Genomic DNA, 17,976 nt, shown 5'->3' on the forward strand with positions numbered 1-17,976 from the left:
AACGTAGGTGAGGGTAGGTCACTAATATTTACATAAGTGAAGGGTATGTTCACTAATGTTAAAAAGGGGACTAATGTGATTGGATAGAAGGAATGTTGGGTGCATGCACTATCATGATTTGGACAACCAATGAATGGAGAGCCTTTTAAAAAGGCACATCTATTCAAGGGGCCTAGGAAGAGGTATAAATATGAGGCTTAGCTAGCCTCATAAGCACATTACATCGAAAGGCTTAGCTACCCTCTTAGACACCGGCGGTGCGGGCTAGGCTTTCGTCTCGACGATTGTGTAATCTCTTCCCATGTATTAGTCATCCTAATATCCGGCGGTATGGGACGTCAGTGGTAGGTTGGCTAAGTCTAGATCATAGCTCGGGGGTGGTCGGGTGGAAAGACTTATTCTATCCAATCTATTTTCCTTCTATTACTTTATTTTGGTCTATTGATTAGTAATAGACTCTTAATAGTGGTATCAGAGCATTTACTAACTATTTCTTTTTTTTGTTGTTTTGATGTTTTTTGTGTGTGAGCGATGGGGATCAAACAAGTCTCGTCGTGCTCTTCTCAGGATCAAAACAACATTCTAAACCCGATCTTTCTTTCTTTCTTCTTTTCTATGATGCTTTATTCTTGGTCGCAAGGAAATTGTATTACGTTTTCTTTTCTTTTCTTTCTTCTTTCTACAATGATATGATTTACAATCTTATTGTGCATCGGGTTGAGCGTGTTTACACTAATTGCACACACTCTACTCATGGCCCTTTTGCATATTACAATGTATCTCCCACTCTCCCCTCTCTTATGCTAATAATTATTCTTGTGCATTGGGTCGAGTGTGTTTGCCCTAATTGCACACGCCCACCTCATGGCCCTTTTGCATATGATGTTGAGTATGCCACTCTTCCCTTTATTGAGCCTTATTGATTATATGGGATGTTGTGGTCTTGACGATGTGTACGTCGACTACCTATGCCACTCTACTCTCTATCGAGCCATCACTTGGCCGATTCTATGGGATGTTGTCGTCTTGACAAGGTGCATGTCAACTACTCTAGGGTTTCGTACCTTAGGGCATGCTTAACATTTCATACACCTAATTGATTATTGATTATTATTCTACTTATTTTTTAATTACACAAGTTATCTTCCCGCTTTCTTAAGATTTTCTTGTGATTGTCATCTACCTACTCACACTTCACTCTCTCTTTTTATACCATTACTTTTCACTTTTAAGTATTTACGTGCGTTTACCTATGATATAACACTTCCATGTAAACTATTTTTTCGTATTGAGTGGGCATCATGCCGCTTTTTTAGATGATTTTTTCCAACGGGTCATCTAGGTTTAACTCATATTATCGAACCTTAGAACTCGAGTAAAACCACATGAGTTCCCCTATTGATGTTTTACTCATAGATTTGAGTACTGCATCTTTGCGCACACTAGGGATCGGCAACGGTTCGATTTAGGCTTAGCTAGTTTGGCCGTATCCAAGGCAAATAGGTTAAGCCTAAACCGTTTTGGGATTCTCAAACTTGAACCAAACCAAACCAATCCTAAACCGGTTCCCAAACAGGTTTGGGAAACGGCTTGAAAACTAGCTTGTCAAACGGTTTGGAAACCTCCCTCTCTCTCTGCCTTGGGCTCCAGGACTACCATCTTTCATGTGGACGCAATTAGAGAGACCATTGGTGATGATGTTATCACGCCAACTCCGACGCAAATCGTCGGTCCCACATGACATTATTAGGGCTGAGTTCACTCTACCCCCTATGTTAGTAGAAGCACTTTTTCAACTTGTAGTCTTTATCCACAAGATACATAACCAACCACTTGATAGAATATCCCATCAAGCCTTTAAGTCTTTGCGAGCACTGTATGAGTCCGGCTATACTAGCTCATGGTATGACATGATGGTGAGTTGGCTTCTAGCCAACGGTCTAGACATTAATAACCTTCCCCCCCTTAAGTACGACCACACGACTGATAACACTTCAATCTCTCATGAGGACCGTAATAAAGTAATACGCCAAGAAATATGGCAAATTTATACTCGGTATAAATGAATCACCCCACTAGAGCCACTCCCATCTAAAATGTCGTACTATAAGGAACACTTTATGCACTTCTCTAAGTTAGGTTTTATTACGCGACCAAGATATCTAGATGTATTCTTACCACATGCACTAAGGGTTGCCATTGGTCAACTTAGAATATCATCTCACCAACTTGAGATTGAGAATGGACGTACTAATGGTGTCCCTAGGGAGGAAAGGATGTGTAGGTTATGCCACATAGAGATAGAGGATGAGTACCATTTTACATGCAAATGCCCCACTTATGCTGAGATAAGGGCAAAATACCAAGACATACTTAGTTCCTCTCCCACCCTCCCTAAACTATTAGATACACTAGATATAAAGAAATTAGGTAGATACATCTTAGAATTGAAACAACACAGAGAGAATAAGTTACAAAACGTTGATAATAATGTTGCTAATGTTTACCAACATGTAACAAATGAAGTTTTTCAGGAACAGGGGGAGACAATGAATATCGACACACCTACAGCACTCGGGCTTTTCCTTGATGAAAGCAGAAAATCAAAGAAGAACCAAACGCCCTTGGATGCCGGGTTTCAAAGCAACTCGACGAGATGTAGAAGAAATAAAGAAAATAAGGGAACGTGAACTACACCGCCTAGAAGCCATGGCTAGGGCACTCTATACACCGGGACCATGGGTCACACCCACACCAAAAACTTTTGACCTCCCACTTCTTTTTGAGAGTCTTGGATGGAAATGAGATTAGGCTTAGTGCAAAGTTTTGTACACCACTAGAACTCTCTTAGCTAAAGCTATTTTCTTTTATTTTAGTTTTGATGATTGGATAAACACTCATTTTTGTTGTAAACCAATTGTCTCATGGGCCAAATTTTGGCCTTAGAAGACGTTAATATATCTTTCTTTCTTTCTTTCTTTCTCTCTCTCTCTCTCTCCCTCTCTCCCTCTCTCTCTCTCTCTCTTTTCGTAAATAATGGCTTTCATTACGAAAGAAAAAACACCACCGTGACTAACTTACAACAAACTATAGAACCCCTTCTATCTAGGGATCTAAAGAAAACTATGACACCAAACTCAATGCCACCCTACACACCAATTCAAATGGAGAATATGATCATATGTGACCTTGCAAAGTTCTCTCTCTTCCTGGTTGAGATTTCGTGACTTCTCTAGCATTGTCAATTGCCACAAAAGAAGTCCTTTTAACTTTAGAACATATTTTCTCACCCCCACTTGCGAATAAAAAATGAAGGCATTTCACATATTCCAACTGAACCATAGCCCCCAATACCTCAAGAACTCAAAAATAATTTGAGAATGAGGCATTGGTTCATTGTTCTCCATATGTGCAAAAACCCAATTGAAGAAAGATAGACATACTCCAATTAGAGACATCCACACTAAATTGATACACCTCCAAACCATCCTTGCCATCGGGCATGAAATAAATCAATGCCTACTATGTTCCAATTCTACCGAACAAAAGAAACACAATCCTTTAGTAATGTTTCTTTTTTTTAATGCATCCCCCAATGGTAAAGCTCCAATCATAACTCTCCAAACAAATACCTTGGCTCGTAGCATTAATCGAGAACACCAACCTGCCTTGATCACATGAAACCACCAAGTAATGGGCTTATGAAACCCCCATATCTTTATAACCGTTCCTTCTAACCACTTATGTTTGTTAATCAACGTGTGATAAGCAACCTTCGGTGATCATAGTCAATCTCTTATTTCCAACAAACCTCCAATCAAGCTCTTGAGCTCGCCCATCTAAATCAGGAATTGGCTCATAAGAAGATAGTATTTGTTGCAACTTATCCCGAATAAAGGTATAACCTTTTGGAATACGAAATGTTGATTTGATTGTTCGAAATGCCATTAATCTTCTTTGTGACACCAACATAACATCCTTAATTGTTGCCAAACCCAACCTAGCCATCTGATTAAATTGAAGGTTAAAAATTTGCTTACCTTCCCACTTCAACAACCTTGATGTTGCCAAAACCTCCATTTGTGATGAATTGGCACATCCCCTTTCTTGTGGGGGATGCCATTCCACAAAATCCAACATACTTTGCCATGATGTCAACAAATGATCAACTATCATAGACAATGTACATTTGACATCCCTATCAGAATTAATTACATTTCACCAATTTGCTTCAACCTTCATGTTTCCAAGCTTTATTCCGTTCTTCTCTATAAAGTATGCCACCATTTCTGTCCAAAGTTGTACACCTTAAAACATAAATCGAATGAAAGTAAATCAGCGAGCCACCATATGCTCATATAGATTTAATATTGATGCCCTGCCAAGATGCTTCAGTGTACAAACATGATCCCATGCCAACCACGACAAGGCACTTTTCCCTTTTCTTTTCCATAACAACATTCACATCGAGTGTGTTAATATTTTAAGAGTTTTCTTTGACCATGGGAGCAAAGGAAGATAATAAGATACCATAGAGACCATAATCGATTGGACCACCTTAAGTCGTACAAGAAAAGGCCAAAATTAAGACCTCCAATACATAAACTTATCCTCCAACCTTTTGGACACCCACTCAATAAGTTTCACATGAGAAACTTCCACCCCAATTGGATATCCAAGGTGACGAAAAATCATACCACGATGTACTATCCTTCCTTACCACCCCAACCCCAACACATCTTGTTTTGTACATGAAATGAGGACAGATTTATGTATATTAATTGTCAACCCTGAAGCATTTGAAAACAATTCCCATACATCTCTTGTCTTACTAATATTTTCCCGAATAGGTGCCAAAAACATAATATGGTCATCTGCTAGAGCTTGAACAATACATGGCTTCCCTAATGGCAACCTTAGTCCAAGCAATTCTTCCTCCATGGCCATATTGTGTAACTTAACAAGAATAGGATGTGTCACAATAGTGAATAGTAAAGGACTTACCGGGCATCCTTGTCTAACTGACCTCCGAATAGAAATCAGTTGTGTTACTCCTCCATTAAACATCACATGTGAAACCGAACCCTCCCCTAATGTGTATATCAACTTAGACATACGATCACCAAAACCCATATGAGACATCAATTGATTTATAAACGACCAATCCAGATTATCATAGGCTTTCTCGATATCCAATTGTAGCAACACCAATTCTTGCTTCGAATCCTTTGCATAGTCAATTGCCATTTGAACATTTAAAATATTATGTAAAATGTCTCTTTTTGCTAAAAACTCATATTGAGCATTATGAATAATAGAAGGTAAAACCTTATGCAACCTATTGGCTATCACTTTTGCAAAAATCTTGTACATTCCCCCCATCAATGAAATAGGCCTCCATTGAGCAAAGGAAGATGGAGAAGGCACCTTTGGCAAAAGTTTTATCAAACCAATCTTCCAACAATGAGGCATTTCTCTCTCTCTCTCTCTCTCTCTCTCTCTCTCTCTCTCTCTCTCTCTCTCTCTCTCTCTCTCTCTCTCTCTCTCTCTCTTTCGTAAATAATGGCTTTCATTACGAAAGGAAAAACACCACCATGACTAACTTACAACAAACTATAGAACCCCTTCTATCTAGGGATCTAAAGAAAACTATGACACCAAACTCAATGCCACCCTACACACCAATTCAAATGGCAAATATGATCATATGTGACCTTGCAGAGTTCTCTCTCTTCCTGGTTGAGATTTTGTGACTTCTCTAGCACTGTCAATTGCCACAAAAGAAGTCCTTTTAACTTTAGAACATATTTTCTCACCCCAACTTGCGAATAAAAAATGAAGGCATTTCACATATTCCAATTGAACCATAGCCCCCAATACCTCAAGAACTCAAAAATAATTTGAAAATGAGGCATCGGTTCATTGTTCTCCATATGTGCAAAAACCTAACTAAAGGAAGATAGACTTACTCATGTTAGAGACATCCACACTAAACTGATACACCTCCAAACCATCCTTGCCATCAGGCATGAAATAAATCGATGCCTACTATGTTCCAATTCTACCGAACAAAAGAAACACAATCCTTTAGTAATGTTTCTTTTTTTTAATGCATCCCCTAATGGTAAAGCTCCAACCATAACTCTCCAAATAAATACCTTGGCTCGTAGCATTAATCAAGAACACCAACCTGCCTTGATCACATGAAACCACCAAGTAATGGGCTTATGAAAACCCAATATCTTTATAACCCTTTCTTCCAACCACTTATGTTTGTCAATCAACTTGTGATAAGCAACATTCGTTGAGATCATAGTCAATCTCTTATTTCCAACAAACCTCCAATCAAGCTCTTGAGCTCGCCCATCTAAATCAGGAATTGGCTCATAAGAAGATAGTATTTGTTGCAACTTATCCCGAATAAAGTTATAACCTTTTGGAATACGAAATGTTGAACTTATTGTTCGAAAAGCCATTAATCTTCTTTGTGAAACCAACATAGCATCCTTAACTGTTACCAAACCCAATCTAGCCATCCGATTAAATTGAAGGTTAAGAATTTGGTTACCTTCCCACCTCAACAACCTTGATGTTGCCAAAACCTCCATTTGTAATGAATTGGCACATCCCCTTTCTTGAGGGGGATGCCATTCCAAAAAATCCAACATACTTTGCCAAGACGTCAACAAATGATTAACAATCATAGACCCTGTACATTTGACATCCTTATCATAATTAATTACATTCCACCAATTCGCTTCAACCTTCATGTTTCCAAGCTTTATTCTGTTCTTCTCTATAAAGTATGCCACCATTTCTGTCCAAGGGTGTACACCTTCAAACATGAATCGAATGAAAGTAAATCGACGAGCCACCATATGCTCATATAGATTCAATATTGATGCCCCACCAAGACGCTTCGAAGTACAAATGTGATCCCATGCCAACCATGACAAGGCACTTTTCCCTTTTCTTTTCCATAACAACATTCACATCGAGCGTTGTCGTGTGGTTTTTCACACAAAATATGAAAACTAGTAAAATAATTATTTAAGATTAGCTTAATGTATTCATATAGATAGGTGTCTTCAAGAGTTTCATAGCGTATTTTACTACGCATGAAACAGATAAACAAGTATCAAGCTATGTGAGTATGAAGTTTCAAGAATTTCATAGTGTATTTTACTACGCATGAAACAGATAAACAAGTATCAAGCTATGTGAGTATGAAGTTTGAAGAGTTTCATAACATATTTTACTACGCATAAAACGGATAAACAAGTATCAAGTTATGTGAGTGTGAAGTTTGAAGAAAAGAAAAGAAAAGACAAAATTGTGAGATATCCCACATAGATAGGACAACATTAGAACCCATAATATATAAGGGAAACCAAATCATATTTATTCTATCAATGTGTGGAGCATAGAATGTTCAAGGTGACTTGGGCTACACTATGTGGTGTGCACACTTTGGATGTACGTGCGTCTACATTGTTGCGTGGATGTTTTCGGAAGTACGTGCACATGGACATCTTCGGATGTACGCGCTTGTGCAAGTTTCGGGCGTACGTGTGGACGTTTCGGATGGACGCGTGTGTGTGCACGCACGCATGCGTGGATGTACGCGTGGACGTTTTGGACAGACGCGTATGTGCGACGTAGACGCGTGTGTGCGCATGCGCGCATGCGTGGATGCATACACTACGGCGCAGACGAGACTTTTTGTGCGCGGATGCGTATACGGTGCGGGTTGGGCGCGCGCGCGTGGATGCGTACACTACGGCGCGGACGCGTGTGTGCGCATGCGTGGATGCATACACTACAGCGCGGACGAGACTTTTTGTGCGCGGATGCGTATACGGTGCGGGTTGGACGCGCGCGCGTGGATGCGTACACTACGGCGCGGTCGGGACGTGCGCATGCGTGGATGCGTACACTACTACGTGGTCGAGACTTTTGCGCGCTGACGCGTCTACGATTTGGTTGCGACGCATGTACGGATTGCGCACGGGCTAAACTTTATGGATGATTGTGTCATTTGGCCGAATTATACGAACAATCGCATGCAACCAAAAGCCAAGGCCATGCAACTAAAAGTAAAAAGGCATGCATCTAAAAATGGAAGCATGCAACTAAAAATAGAGGCTATCCGACTAAAAGTGGGCATGCAAAGTAACATTGGGGAGGAGGATCAACGAGGAGCTCGATATATGTCCCATTTTTTCCCTCCTAGTTTTTTCTTTTTTCTTATTTTTTCCCCCTCTTCTTTCTTTTTCCCTCTCGGATTCGAGAAACAATTTATCTCACATATTGATATCAAACTGCTAGCTGTGTTTACTTGATCTTTCTTGTAAAAAATTATCTCTCGTATTCATATCGGACCACTCCTTGCATGGTTGTTGGCTCCTTTCTTTGAAAAACTAATCTCTCATTTCCATACCCAACCCATTGTAACACGATTCTGAAATTATAAAGAATTGATTTTCTTTTGCAATAAACGAATGATTTGTCTCTCCCTCTTGACTCATGCTTAAGACTTGCTTGTGTTGTTCATGTTGCTCTAAATCCTTCTAGTCTAGAACCCCGGCGGTTCCTCTCACGATCCGCACATAGTGACGGATTTTCACGACAACGTGTTAATATTTTAAGAGCTTTCTTTGACCATGGGAGCAAAGGAAGATAATAAGATACCATAGAGACCATAATCGATTGGACCACCTTAAGTCGTACATGAAAAGGCCAAAATTGAGACCTCCAATACATAAACTTATCCTCCAACCTTTTGGATACCCACTCAATAAGTTTCACATGAGAAACTTCCACCCCAATTGGATATCCAAGGTGACGACAAATCATACCACGATGTACTATCCTTCATGACCACCCCAACCCCAAAACATCTTGTTTTGTACATGAAATGAGGACAGATTTATGTATATTAATTCTAAACCCTAAAGCATTTGAAAACAATTCCCACACATCTCTTGTCTTACTAATATTTTCCCGTTAGGCGCCAAAAACATAATATGGTCATCTGCTAGAGCTTGAACAATACATGGCTTCCCTAATGGCAACCTTAGTCCAAGCAATTCTTCCTCCATGGCCATATTGTGTAACTTAACAAGAATAGGATGTGTCACAATAGTGAATAGTAAAGGACTTACTGGGAATCCTTGTCTAACTGACCTTCGAATAGAAATCAATTGTGTTACTCCTCCATTAAACATCACATGTGAAACCGAACCCTCCCCTAATGTGTATATCAACTTAGACATACGATCACCAAAACCCATATGAGACATCAATTGATTTATAAACGACCAATCCACATTATCATAGGCTTTCTCGATATCCAATTGTAGCAACACTAATTCTTGTTGAGACTCCTTTGCATAGTCAATTGCCATTTGAACATTTAAAATATTATGTAAAATGTCTCTTTTTGCTAAAAACTCATATTGAGCATTATGAATAATAGAAGGTAAAACCTTATGCAACCTATTGGCCATCACTTTTGCAAAAATCTTGTACATTCCCCCCATCAATGAAATACGCCTCCATTGAGCAAAGGAACATGGAGAAGGCACCTTCGGCAAAAGCTTGATCAAACCAATCTTCCAAGAATGAGGCATTTCCCCTGATGTCCGCACCTTCTGAAATAAAATCGTAAAAGGCCCCTTTAACTTAATCACATATTTCTTAAAGAGTTCATGTGTTAATCCATCCCACCCAGGACTCTTATCATTAGCAAGATGTGACATGACATGTTCCACCTCATTCTCTGAAATATTAGCATCTAATGATTGTGCCACATCATGCGATACATGATTTTTCACTCCATTAAAAAATACATCTCTATCCTTTTTAACATTATCATCGATACACACTTGTACATCCAACAATTGTGTATAATATTCTATGCATTTCTTCACAATTTCTTGAGGATCGGAACACAATTTCTTGAGGATCGGGATGTAAGTGAGATGAAAAATGTATGTACAACGAAGTCATGGGCCGATGTATGTGGTGGGGATGTGCTAACAAACTCATCTAATATGCATGTGATGCATCAAGAGAAGAATATAGAAAGCATAGATGTCCGAGAATTGAAAGAACGTGAACAACGATCAAAGAACATTGTCGTCCGTGGGATTAAAGAAGAGAGTATGCAAACACCCGCATCCCTTGGAAATGCCATTGGTGAACTTTTTAGCATGCATTATGGGATGTCAGATGTGAATGTATATGGGGCACACCGAGTTGGGAAACATGGTGTTACTCACTCCGGAGAAAGGCCTATTGTATGCACAATGACAGATGATACAAAGTGGCAGATCATACTCGAAAATAGTTGGGTATACCTCAAAGGTATGCAATGCTTTGTGAGTGAAGATCGTACTATCTCACAACAAAATGCTCACCGTAAAGCATATGAAGAAAGATTGAAAATTAAGGTTAAGGACGTGCCTAAAGATGGAAATGTAGGCAAATAGGGACACGTGATCTATGAGACTAACCCACGCTGTCGTGAAGAAAACCGTCCCCAGGCGCAAACCATGTATAGTGTGTGTGAACCGGCCCTTACACGTGGGCACGTCCCTTGTTGTATAGTAGATAGGTAGGCACAAAGGTCAAATCCTAGGTAGCAATATTCTATAGGGGAAAATCGAGGGGTATCTCTGTCTAAAAGGACAAAGAATTAATGTGATGTAAACGGGGTGAAGTGGCCTCCCTCCTTGAGCTATAAAAGAGAGGGAGACGGGGGAGAGAGGGGATCACGCGCTAGGGGGGGACGAAGTGCTGTCGGACTGGGACCGAGCTCTTCTTCTCTGTCATTCTCCATAGCTTTCTTTTGCACAGGTTCTCAAGAGGCTGATCCTGCTCCGTGGAACGCCTGTGTGCTTCCAGCAGAATCTCCATCTTGCTCTCTTGTGTGTGTGGGTGATCAGGCGCCGACATCCATCTCGCTGACCTGGTCGGCTGTAACCGTTCGAGTCGTCTGCACATATTTATATACATACGCTAATGTTCTCAACTCGTGTCTCCTGTGTGGTTGGGCCGCGTCCCCATGTGCTTCTTCGTCTATACGTGCGCGAGCGTCTCTCTCTCTCTCTCTCTCTCTCTCTCTCTCTCTCTCTCTCTTCTCACCTATTCCTCGGTCCAAGACCCCAGTGGTCCCGCCTTGTTCTCCACGCACACGCGTAACAACGCGACATATTTGGTGAACCCGACGTGAACAGGCGGCAGAGGAGTAGAAGATGAGGGGGTCAGACCTTGCAGAAGTCATGGCTTCGGCTGTAGACCGTATAGTGAGTGTGCGTGAAGGCACCGGCACCCTTGATAGGGCTATCGAGGCAGTTGTCGGTACGATCGGCCGGTTTAGTGGGAAGGATGCCACGAGCTACTTGGCGTCCTACCGGGCTGAGATGGTAATGAGGGACATTCTGGAAGAGAGGCGTCTAGCCGGATTCCCTCGAGTGGCGATGCCGGGTATCCATACGGAGGTGCTCGAGGTACGGGCCGAGAGCCGGACCTGGGAGGAGTTCGAAGGTCGGCTCCTCAAAAGATACGGGCTTGAAGATGCGCTTTGACTTTCGAAGCGGGACTTCATGGAGTGGGTGGAGACCCCTGACAAAGGAAGGAATGCGTCAGTGCTCCTTCGGGAGTTTGAGGAACGCTTCGCGTGCCTCTCGGTGCTTGACCGGACCGTTCTGGACACAAGCCGTGTCCTATTGTTTGTTAAGTCGGTTGACGAGCGGGATCGGGAGCAGGTAGGCCTCCTATTGGAGACTGATGACGGGCTGACGGCCGACTGGGCCGTGGTGAAAAGGGTTTGTGGCCGTTTCGACAAACGGCGGGAATGGGTTGACAAAGGATCGACAAGGGCGGGCCCTGTCGCAGCAAAGAAGCTTGAGCCAACACCACCAACGCGAAGGGAAGAGATCCGAGATTGGCTCGAGACCGGGTCGGCTTCAACCGGCATGGTCAAGGGCTCGTCCGGGGGAGCAACTCTGGAGGAGCTGATGCGGATGGTAAAGGATCTCCAGATCGCCCAGGCACAGAGGGATGGTGGTGAACAGGCCCGTGACCGACGACCTCTAGCTGAAAACAGGTGCATGTGGTGTGACGCGGTTGGGCACATCCGAAAGGACTGCGGGGACTTCGCCGAGGTGATGAGAAGCAATGTGGTGTACCTGTGGAACGGTCGGGTGCACGCCAGCGAGACCCGAAGGGCCCTGAACTTGAACGTCGGGCGAGGGGGTATGAAAAGGCTGATGGAGGAGGCGGCGACTCGTCACGCGGAGACCGTCCACTACTCGGCGTCAGCTGGTATTCGGGTCGGAGGTGGCGAGGCCCCGAAGAAGAACAAAGCTGGGTTCTGGCCGACGATGCTGGAAGGCCTTGCCGGGGCACGGTTGAGGAAAGAAGAGGTGGACCGCGCGGAGAAACGGGTCCGGGAGGTAACCCGATGGAGTGACCCGGTGGAAGAAAAGACGGGCTTCGTCGAAGCCGCTTATCAAAACTACGAGGCTCTGGTGGAGGACAAGTGGGTAGGGAAAACCGGAGGGGCCAAGCCCTCGCAGCGATATGAAACTCGATTCGGGCAAAGACGGAATGAGGCCGTTGTAACCGGCGCCTAGGATAATCCCAAGAAGGGCGGGTACCGGCTAGGCACAGAAATCGAAAGATCCACGGACCTGCGAAAGGTCCTGGAAGAACGAATCCTCGACAGCAAGGTGGAGCTATCGCTGAGGGAAGTGTTCGGGATCGCCAAGAAGGAGTTCCATGACTCCATCGTAGACTTGGTGAAGAGAAAGAGGCTGTCGACAGAGACAGAACCGGAGAAGCCGGTGGAGGTGCGAACGACGCACATAGAGGACATGGCGCTGGAAGACGAGTTGGCGGAGAGCCACTATTCGAGGCCGCACTGGGCCAGAGCGACCACGGAGACCCCCGTGAAGATCGGAGATGTTCATGAACCAGTGGTGGCGTTGGTGGACCATGGTTCAGAAATCAATTTGATGTCCATGGACTTCTATAAGAAGGGAAAATGGTCGATCAACACCAAGCACGGGTGGAAAATACGGGTGGCGACACATGCCACCGAAGAACTGCATGGAGCCTGCCTGAAGGGGGATAGTGTCATGATAACAGTCACATCATGCATCGAAAGGATCATGACACTGACATTATGACTCGAAAGGATTTGAACCCACGACCTTGTTGTACACATGTTAAATCTTTAACCATTGTATTAATATTCTTATATGTATAGTCGCTAGAATATGAAATCTAATATCATAGGAATATTCTATATTACTCTACATTCTAGAATGACCTAGAATATTCTAGAGTGTTCTATACCACTAGAACTTTCTAGAATACTCTAGAGATCTTCTAGATTACTCTACATTCTAGGATAACCTAGAATATTCTAGAGTGTTCTCTATTACTTATAAATAGGGATCTACCACCCATCCCAAACCTAAATTGGTTCAACGCCATTTTGTAGCCTACTCTTTGTAATCCATTTTATGCTTCAATATAATAATTCTCTTTCAATTATCTCTCTATCTCTTTTTCTCTCTCTTTCTCTCTCTCAGTCTTGACAGGGGATATGCAACAAATCACTTTAGAAAAACAACAAATGCAACAACAACATGGGGAGTTAGCGTTACGGGTACAACAACTTGAAGCAGCGTTGCAACAACAAGGATCAAGTCCCCAAGGATTTCATAAAGAGCCCAAGATTGGACTTCCAGTGAAATTTGATGGAACGCGATCGCAATTCCAGGGATTCCTTAATCAAGTACGCTTAGTCATCCAGATGCATCCTTCCCGATATCCCACTAATGCATCTCGAGTCGGCCTAATAGGCACGTTACTTAGCGGCTCAGCCTTGGCATGGTTCGCTCCGCTTCTAGAAAAACAATCGCCCTTGCTTAATGACTTTGAAGGTTTTATTAGTGAGTTTAAAGCCTGCTTTGGAGATACCGACAACATCAGGACAACGATCAACAAAATCCGAAGATTGCGTCAAGGCGATCGTCCAGCCTCTGCCTAGCGACGGATTTCCGTCTACTCACCTCAGATATCCCCTGGGATGATCAGGCCCTCATGGAGCAGTTTCACTACGGCTTGCGCAACGATGTCAAAGACTTGCTTTTAACCTTCCCCGAAGAACCAAAGTCTCTTACGAAGGCAATCAGTCGAGAGGTCCGATGCGACAACCGCCTTTTCGAACGGTGTTCGGAACGTCAGTTACAAATACCACGCTCTCGGCCGGAACCCACATACGCCTCAGTCACGGCTAAACCGTTTGCACACGACGTACCTCAAGCCAATATTCCGACACCGATGGAGATCGACACCATGCGTCGACGCGGCCCATTATCGGAAGAAGAAAAGCAACGACGACATGTCAATCGATTATGTCTTTATTGCGGTGGACTAGGGCATATCGCCATCAATTGTCCCCATAGGCCAAGAAGACAGGTAAATCAAATCGTCGCCTGTACTAAACCCGAGTCAATTCTTCCTTTCAGAGTGTCTGATAGTATTAATAGTATTACTTCTCTCTTCCTCTCTCGGGAATCTTACGCAGTCCCGTCCTCTTAGTACTAATAGTACTTCTCTTCTCTAGTACTAATTCTCTCTCTGTTTAGTACTATTCTTGACATCCACTGGATATAGTCCTTTTATGTTGATGTATGGTTTTAAGCCACGTGCCCTAGTTGATGTCACAATTCATCATGATACATTAGACAATACACACAATTTTTTGCAAGACATGAACCAAATGTTGCATATTGCCAAAGAAAATGTCAAGACTGCTCAAGATCGTGCTCGGTTTTATGCTGATCAAGATAGACGTCCTCGTGCATTTACTATAGGTCAAAAAGTTTTTTTGCGTGTCCCTACTGACTCTACTTCATTGTCTACGGGCAAGTGCACTAAGTTAGCCCCACGATATTGTGGTCCATATGAAATCCTTCAGCGAGTTGGGTCATCTGCTTATCACCTTGCCTTACCCCGTAACGTTGGTATTCATACTATTTTTCACATCAATCGTCTAAAACCATTTTTAGGCTCTGATGATAACACCATCACAATCCAGAATCTTGCAACATTAGAGGATTTTTCTTACAATCCTCATGTTCCTGAACAAATTCTTGATTCTCATACTAAACATTTACTTTCTAAAGAGATTTGGCAATTCAAGATCAAATGGATGGATAAACCAATTGATGATGCCACGTGGGAACGCAAGCATACTCTTAAGGCACAATTTCCTCACTTTATATTTCAAGAGTGCAATCTTTTGAAGTAGCGGAGTATGTTATGTACACGTAACGTAGGTGAGAGTAGGTCACTAATATTTACATAAGTGAAGGGTATGTTCACTAATGTTAAAAAGGGAACTAATATGATTGGATAGAAGGATTAATAGGTGCATGCACTATCATGATTTGGTCAACCAATGAATGGAGAGCCATTTAAAAAGGCACATCTATTCAAGGGGCCTAGGAAGAGGTATAAATATGAGGCTTAGCTACCCTCATAAGCACATTACGTTGGAAGGTTGCTCTCTTAAACACTGGTGGTGCGGGCTAGGCTTTCACGTCTCAACGATCGTGTAATCTCTTCCAAGGTATTAGTCATCCTAATATCCGGCGGTATCGATGGTAGGTTGGCTATGTCTAGATCATAGCTCGGGGGTGGTCGGGTGGAATGGGTTCTTCTATTCAATCTATTTTCCTTCTTTTACTTTATTTTGTTCTATTGATTAGTAATAGACTCTTAACATGGATACTCAAGATAATGTTTGGGGTTAGGTTTATTGCGAAGCAAACCATGTAATACTTGTTTCCATGCTGAAAATAATGTCCTAATAAATTTGTCTTCCCATCTATTCGCTGAAGATACTCAGAAATTTTCCCTAAATATCCAATTTACATCCTTTGACCAGGGGGCACCTAGGTGAGGAGAGCAATCTGAAGAATGGTCAATCAATAATACTTTCCATATCTCTTGCCCCGACGTAAATCCTCTAACGAGCAACTTACTTAACAATGCTCTTGATTTATATGTATATATTGTACATGTATAAAGGAAAACATCCACACCAAATATTGCATGTACAATGGTTACTGTACACTGAGCCTTGTCAGTTGGCACATGGTTGCGTAGGATGGGAGTATCTTCTGGTTGTGCTCGATGCCATTTACAAACAGAAACTCAAAAATATTGTTTATGGGAATGCATTGAGTCTCAACCGATATGGCAACGTCTCCTTAGAATTTTTGCTAACTATTTTCCCCCATTGGTTTTCACTTGGGGCATGTTGGTTTGGACATCACTTGTCCGTGATGCATTCCATTATGACACCGAATCTATGGACCATGGATTTTACACTAAATCTAGAAGTGTTCATACATTACCATTGTTGTCATTACAGTTTTCAAGATATACAGAAGGAAGTCCAACCAGTATGGGAGATAGCGAGTAGTACCACCGTATATCACATCTTGAAAGCTCGATGCTCTCTCGTTTCCATCAACTTAAAACGTCACCAGCTAAATTGGTTTCAATTATTTTGTTAGACATAGTTCATACTTTGAAGGGACAATGGGATGGTATAGTTAGAGATTTTGATGCTAAAATTGCTCAACGGCATGAGTTTATTATTGTTTGGACAACTACTCCATTCATGACATCTAATTATGGTACTCCTTAATGGCATTTTCAGCCTCTAAAATAGTTGTTTCCCCCGCCGATCACATAGAGTTTAAAATCTTGTAAAATGTTTCCACTCATGACACGATATGTGCTTTAATAAATAAATAAATAAGAATGAATAAATAAATAAAATGCTTCCACTCATTTCCACGAGTTTTCGATATCTCCTCAAAATACCCGTCCATGTGTGGTGTCTTGTCACAAGATGTATCTCCTCAAAACGCATCCCATGAGATGTCCGCGACGAGGAGGAATTGTCTCAATGATGAGATGAGACCCAAATTTACAGCCCCCCCCCCCCCCCCATTCAACATTTCGGTAATTCTCTTGACTCATGCCCCTAAATATTAGCAAAGGACTAGTCGGAATCTTCATGAGTTGTAGGTGGGAGCCTCGTTGAGCAATTTTTTTAAGAGTCATTGAATATAATATAGTTGAACTTGGCCTAATAACAATGCATTCAATCAATAATCCACTTGAGTTTGCCCTAAGTTTTGGATATCTCCTCTATAATGCCCCTTTATGTGCCTCCATAAGCTCTTAGTTTAGTTTCCCCAAAACAACCTTATGCTTGTTTTGTTAACTCCGTAGTAACCCCTATGTTTTCTTTATTTCAATATTATTATGATTGAGACATGTATTCCTTAAGAGGAAATTAGATGACTTTGACCCAATAATTAGTCAAATCATATGTTTAATCAAGACTTTTGAAAACGGGATGAGATGATCATAAAGTTGTTAAATCACATGTCTAGTTTCTTGAGACATGCCAACTAAGGGCATACGGGGACATAATGTGTGCATTTGTTATCACTAGTCTTAAAAACAAGGTATGTAGGGGGTATGTAGTTTACATTGATTCCTACCTTTCTTAATTATTTTAAGTCAAAGCTCAGTAATGCTTTGTGTTGGTCAAGCACTTTGATCAAGTGTATGATTTAGTGGCCAACTTCCCTTGGTTTTCGGAGAGGGAATTCACTCCCCATCACTTTGATCTAAAGCAAGGAATTTCAAATTTTCCGTTTTGTTTTTATATTAATTAGGGCAAAAAACCCTGAAATAACGATACAATTCACATTTGGGGGTTCTTATTGGTCATTGGAAAAACAAAACGATATATATTATTCAATTTGTTCAAGTTGGCCAATTTGAGTATACTAGGAAGAGCAATGAAGTGTGTTACATATGATCAAACCTAAGCATACCCAATGAATAGCTCGAAGAACTTGCATTTTA

The sequence above is a fragment of the Azolla caroliniana genome, unplaced genomic scaffold (assembly GCF_043228905.1).
Source record: "Azolla caroliniana isolate FFs.n. ecotype wild unplaced genomic scaffold, voAzoCaro1.0.p SCAF_3, whole genome shotgun sequence".
Classification (NCBI taxonomy): domain Eukaryota; kingdom Viridiplantae; phylum Streptophyta; class Polypodiopsida; order Salviniales; family Salviniaceae; genus Azolla; species Azolla caroliniana.